This window comes from Petaurus breviceps, unplaced genomic scaffold, assembly GCF_028583685.1.
Source record: "Petaurus breviceps papuanus isolate PSGF00001 unplaced genomic scaffold, PetGlider_PUasm1.0 470, whole genome shotgun sequence".
In the NCBI taxonomy this organism is placed as follows: domain Eukaryota; kingdom Metazoa; phylum Chordata; class Mammalia; order Diprotodontia; family Petauridae; genus Petaurus; species Petaurus breviceps.
In genome coordinates, this window is record NW_027186350.1 from 2234133 (window position 1) to 2241036 (window position 6904).

The 6904-nt window shown below is 38.5% G+C and overlaps 1 long non-coding RNA gene across 1 annotated transcript in view; it reads left to right on the forward strand.

The window, feature by feature from the left end:
• Nucleotides 1-6904, forward strand: part of LOC138171930 (uncharacterized) — a 615043-nt gene that overhangs the window by 375428 nt on the left and 232711 nt on the right. The window lies entirely within an intron of this gene.

A 6904-nucleotide genomic window follows, 5' to 3' on the forward strand; every position in this document is an offset into this window, starting at 1 on the left:
GACCTATTCCTTCAGTCCACCTTAGCCAAATACAGGGGTGTTTACCCTCACTATTACCCACAAGTGTTCTATTTCTTTAATAAAATATTTCTGACATTCCTGCAACATTCTCTCCATATGCCTCACTCCTCAATACTATCATTACCTCTAGCCCTCAGTGCTTTCTTAGGTGTGCCCTGTGTCCTGACTTCATTTTCCTTCCTTTTAAATTTTGACTCTATATTTAATCAATTCAACCAATAGCTCTCAGATTCTGCACCTCCTTATCTTGCTTCATCACTCAAGTTAAATGGCTCTCTCCAAAGTTTTCTGTTAATTCCCAAGTCTGATATTTTTTCCTCAGGCTTCTTTGCTATACTTCTGCCTGCCCTCCTTCTGGATGCTCCCTTCTGGTTTTCCTCCCACTTCTCTTTTTTGCCATCTCATTCTTAACATCATCAGCTATCTTCTTTTCTTTGTTTGTATAGATTTATTACTTGTGCATTCTAAACAAGTGAGATAATTTCCCCTAACCTTCCTTTTCCCCAGTTAATTCTTCTTTACATTCTTTTCTTAAGATCATCAAGAAAGAACCATTCCTAGATCCTGTCTGATTAGACTCCCTCTATGACTCCTATGACTTTAGGGCAGCTGGGTTGCTCAGTGGATAGAGTGCAGAGCCTGGAGACTCCTCCTGCTGAGTTCAAATTAGACTTTAACCACGTACTAGCTCTGTGACCCTGAGCAAGTCACTTGGCTGAGTTTGCCTCAGTTTCCTCATCTGTAAAATGATGTGGAGAAGGAAATGGCAAACTATACTATTATCTTTGCCAAGAAAACCCCAAAAGGGTCATGAAGAGTCCAACATGATTGAAAAATCACTAAGCAACAATGTGATTTCTAACGATGATAGAGTTCAGTGGGGAAATATGTAAGCAATTTATTCTTGTTTAGTTAATTTTCATTATTCACTCATGTTTACTATTTCATGTTTTTTTTTACTTTTACTTTTGCACTTCAAAGTCTCTACACAGCTCCATTCTTTTCATCAGAAGAACTTGGAAATCCTCTATTTCATTAAAGCTCTATTTTACCCCGCAGCATTATACTGTTTTGCTGGGTAAGTTATACTTGACTGGAAGCCTCATATCCTTTGCCTTCTGGAATATCGTATTCTAAGTTCTCCCCTTATTTATAGTGGTGGCTGTTAAATTATGTGTGATACTGACTATGGCTCCTCAATAATTGGATTCTTTCTGGCTGCTTGTAGTATACTTTCTTTGACCTGGAAGCCCTGGATTTTGGCTATGATGTTCCTGAGAGTTTTCATTTGGGAGTTTCTTTTAGGAGCTGACTAGTGGATTCTTTCATTTTCTACTTTGCCTTCTGCTTCTAAGAGATTTGAGCAGTTTTCTTTTAAGATTTCTTGAAATATTATGCTTAGGCTGGTTTTTGTTATTGTTGTTTGTTTGTTTTCTTTTTGGTTGTGGCACTCAGATAATCTAGTCATAGTTAAATTCTTTCTCCTGGATCTGTTTTCCAGGTCAATTGTTTTTGATATGAGTTATCTTATTTTTCAGCCCTTTGACTGTTTCAAAATTTGTTTATTGCTTCTTGGAGTCATTAGCTTCTATTTGGTCCATTTGAAATTTCAGGGAGTTTGTTGCTTGGGCAAGGTTTTATAAGTCTTACACCAATTGTGTTAATTTCCTTTCTGAATCTTTCTTCCATAGCTCTCATTTCTTTTCCAAGATTTTTCCCTCAAATGCTCTTTTTCCATTTATAAAAAAAACCAAAACAACCCTGTCCCTTCTCCCCAAGTCCAGGTTCCCCCTACTGTTTTAAACATCTTTTCATAATCTGCCACCATCCATCTGTGAGAATGGGAGGGTCAAGTGAAAGATTTTTAAGAACAGAAGAGACTCAAATCTTTCTCTTCTCATTGTTGAGCTCTTGCATCAGGTCTAATATGTTAGTTTTCCTAAGCAAACTTGCCAATATTTAGACTATAAGACATGTAATGTTTGGTCATGGACATTATTGGCAATGTCTGATCAGGGATATGCAGACATGAAAATGGTGGTGGTTGTGGGACTTACTGCTTTGTAGAACCACAAAATATCAATGTCATACTTTTTGGTTTTTAACACAATTATGTTCTAATGATGTGTTCAAAATAAAAATGAGATAAAAGGCAATGAATATGAGATAACTTAAATATGTTTGGTACCCATATCTCTGCATTTTTAAAAAAGAATGATTTCTTATAAACTTAATCAATACAGCTGATTAGATCATGGTGTAATTGATTCAGACTCATTGAATACATTTTACAGAGAAGTTGCTTTACTGCTAAATTTAAATTAAATTAAACACTTAAAATCTTTTAACTTTATAGTCATTCCTTCTAATGATCAATCAGAATTCTTTGTCCATATTTTCCCATTCACATAATGAATGATTATTCTAACCTCTTGGATTTATTTGCCTTTTCCTCTTTGCATCATCTCACAAAGCTTTTCCTATATTTCTTTCTGCTCTTCATTCTTACTTGCTTTTCCACTTCTCCCATTGGAACCATAATTGCCAATAAACCAGAAGGGAAAGAGACAAAGCCAAGAAGTAAAACAACAGAAATTTGAGGTTCTCAGTACAAGGACTAAGAGAGGTTTGCTTTTGTTGCCCTTTTATCCATCCATTTGTAGGCATATGATCCCTTCTCTCTTCTCATATCACTTCTACCTGGATTTATCACCTCTAACCTAGATTATTGCAAAGTCCTCCTATTCACATTGTATTCTCAGTGTTTAACACTTGGCACATAATAAGTGTGTTTAATAAATTCTTGCTCTCTCTATCTCTCTATCTAATCAATCTCCCATTTTCCTCTCTAAGAAAACCAAGGTCTTTTAAAATGCAAATAATATTTTTAATTACATGTAAAGACAATTTTCAATATTAATTTTATAAGATTTTGAGTTCTAAAAATTTTCTTCCTTCCCTCTTCCCAAAATGGCAGGCAATCTGATATAGGTTATACAAGTACAATCATGTAAAACATATTTCCACATTAGTCATGTTGTGAAAAAGAAAACAGAATAAAAGGGGAAAAAAACATGAAAAAAAAACCAAATAACATGAAGATAGTATGCTTTGATCTGCAATCAGACTCCAGACTCCCTGGATGTGAATAGCATTTCATGAGTCTTTTGGAATTGTCTTAGATCATTGTATTGTTGAGAAGAGCTAAGCCAATCATAGTTGATCCCCACATGGTGTTGCTGTATGTTCTCCTGGTTCCCTCACTTCATTCAGCATCAGTTCATGTAAGTCTTTCCAGATTAAAAAAAAAAACCTAGGTCTGAAAAGAATTGGGGTACTTTGGAAGAGAATAATAAACTGTTTCCTCAGGCAAGGCTAAGGCCGAAAAACTGGTTTCATGTTTCATGGAGTTCTTCATATGACCTCGAGGGTCATTCTTCTCTAGACTCAGCACATCAAAGAAATTCAAGTTTAACTCATATAGAAGGAAGGTGATCGTCCCTGCTATATACTTTGTTCTGGTCACAGACTTATAGGTTTAGAGCTGGCAGGACACACATCTGGTATATGATGCTCAGTTCTGGGCGCTCATTTTAGAAGATTTACAAAATAGAGTACATTCAGAAGACAGTCATCAGGAAGCTGAGGACAGAAGACTACACATTATTGAGATGAATAGAAGAAGATGTGATTGTTCGACCTGGAGGAGAGAAGACTTAGGAAGAGGGACATGGTCGATGTCTTTCATCTTGACTGATTTTCAGCTTCTGGAGGAAAGAGGAGATGAGGGCACCTCATGGTCATGCTTGGTGGGTCTCCTGCCTAATTTCCACGAGTCTCTTGCCTGGTATTTTGGTGGCAGCGGGAAGAGAAGTGGGCACCTTCCATGCTGTCTTCTTGTACATCTTCTGCATGGTCTCCAGTCTCTTGTGAGAAGAGGAGAAGTGTCATGGTATCATTGCTGAGGGGAGGAGAAAGGGTACCATTCTATCAAGTGTGCAGCTTTGTCTTCTGCCTTGGGGGAAGAAGAGTATCACCACTCCTTTTACTCCAAGTTCTTGCTCCTACCATCCAATCAAAATCCTGGTAGCTATTGGACACTCTATGTTCTTCCTCAGTGAGTTCAGTACCTCACTCACAGTCTTTCCTCCCCATTTCTTGTCCTCATACTAGGGGACTTCAACATATATACAGATATTCCTCAAGCACCTAATCTCCCAGTTCAACGTACTCATTTCCCATGACCTACTTCCCCACCTTACCTCAGCCACATCCAAAGATAGTCATACTTTTGATCTTGACCTCATCCACAAATTCATACTTCCATGTTCATGAACTCTGAAATTCCTTTGTCTGATCTACTGGCTTCCCATCTATTCCTCTGCCTTCTCATAGAAAACTTTGTTCTTCATCCATACTTTGACCTTCAATCCCTTGACCCCTCAATTTCCTCCTAGCCTATCATATTCGCACTATTCACATTCTCCTTTCCCCTTATTGACCCCTTGGTGAACCAGTTCAACTCTACACTGTCCTCGAGTCCCTTACCCCCTTATCATATTGCTGATTGTGCTCCAACAAAATTCAGCCTTAAGTTACTTCCACCATCTTCTCTATTTCTTCATGTGCTACTGAATGAAGGTAGAGAAAATCATGCAACCACTCTGAATTGGTCCACTATAAATTTATGTTACGTAACCTTAACTAGAACTGCTAGGGAATCCTTTTACACCTTCCTAATTAACTTACTATCCTACTCATTGCAGTCACTCATCCAAACCTTTGCCTTGCTCCTTAAACCTCCCATGGCTTCCTCTCCTTCACTTTCTCTGCTGGGGATCTTTCCTCATATTTTACTGAAAAAGTTGAGGACATTCACCAAGAGCTCCCTGTTCTCCTCTCTACTTTATCTTCTATCACTCAGACAGCTTCTTCCACTATCTTCATCTTTACCTTTACCTCACATAAGGTGGCCCTTCTCCCTGCCAAAGCAAGCCCATCTATCTGCATAAGTAATTACATCCCATTCTGTCTCCTTCAGCAGATGTCTCCCTTTATCATCCCTACTCTCTCACTTATCTTCAATCTCTTCTTATCTAATTGCTGCTTCCCTACTGTGTACAAACATGCCTTCATCTTCTCCATCCTCAAAAAACTCTCACTTGATCTATCCATTCCTTCAAACTATTGGCTTGTATCCCAGGAGAGCCTTTTGTGGCTAAACTACTTGAGAAGGCCATCTACAATAGGTGCCTCCACTTCCTTTCTCCTTTTTTTTTTTTTTTTTGCCTTTTTGGAGAGCAATTGGGGTTAAGTGACTTGCCCAAGGTCACATGGCTAGTTTTTGTGTTCAGTATCCGAGGTCAGATTTGAACTCAGGTCCTCCTGACTTCAGGGCCGGTGCTCTATTCACTGCACCACCTAGCCACTCCACAAAAACTACTTTAAAAGACAATTATTACATTTTTATTATGAATTTCAGGTTACGTCCTTCCTTCCTTCCTTCCCAAACCCACAATAGAGAAGGCTAACATTTGATATATGGAACCATATAAAACAACTTTGATATAACAGTTCTTTCTTTGGAGGTGGATAGCATTTTCCTTCATAAGATTTTTGTAGCTATTTGAATGCTCATACTACTCAAAATAGTTTAGTCATTCACAATTACTCTTCAAACAATATCACTGAATGGGTGTTGCCTCAGACAAACTGAGACCTGGGAAAGATCTTAGCTTAAAAAGGCCATGATCTCCCTCCCACTGCATTTGGAGTCATCTCCAGCTGTCCTGATCTATGTTTTGCCGCTGGACTCAGATGACCCTGGAGGAGAGAGGCTGCCTCATCTAAATTCAATTCACTTGCAAGTCTAGACATCAGCCTCCTGACATCATTGGTCCTGTTTGAGAACAAACACTGTTTTGGTTCTGTTTGTTTTGCTCTGCATTATTTCATTTAACTCTTTCCATGTTTTTCTAAAACCAAATCTCCTTGTCATTTTCTACAGAACAGTAGTATTCCATCACAATCATATGCCACTTGTTCAACTATTGCCCAATTAATATGCATTCCCTCACTTTCCAGTTCTTTGCCATCACAAAAAGAGCTGCTATAAATACTTTATAACATATAGGTTCTTTTCCTTTTTCCCTGATAACTTTGGGAGACCTAATAGTGGTATTGCTGAGTCAAACAGTATACACAGTTTCATAAATCTTCGGGCATAATTCCAAATTGCTCTTCAAAATGAATGGATCAGTTCACAATTCCACCCAGAGTGTATATTAGTGTCCTAATTTTTTTTTTTTTGGCTTTTCTTTTTTGGAGGGCAATTGGGGTTAAGTAACTTGCCCAAGGTTACACTGCTAGGTTTTTTTTTTTGTGTGTGTGTGTGCGGGTGTTAAGTGTCTGAGGCCCCAACTGAACTCAGGTCTTCCTGACTCCAGGGCCGGCGCTTTACTCACTGCGCCACCTAGCCACCCCTAGTGTCCTAATTTTTGCACTCCCCTCTAACATTTACCATTTTCCCCTTCAATCATTTAGCCAGTCTGACAGATGTGAGTACCTCAGAGCTGCTTTAATTTGCATTTCTCTAATCAGTGATGACTTATTTGAAAATATGACTACAGAACCTACTGTTAAGTTTAATTTGCATTACTACTTTCTCCATTGCTTTCTTAAATCTAAGTAAAGAAAAAAACCATAAATTAAGGCAGCCTTGATTCGTTGCATTTGTCCGCATCTGGTGCGCAAATAACGCTCGAGCTGAAAATTCAACCACGGGCTGTAGCCTGTAGGAGCTGGTTCCTTGAGAGCAGAAACTGCTTGCCTGGCACCTCTGACATCCCTTACAACCCTAAGAATCTGTTACGCTAGCCATTCT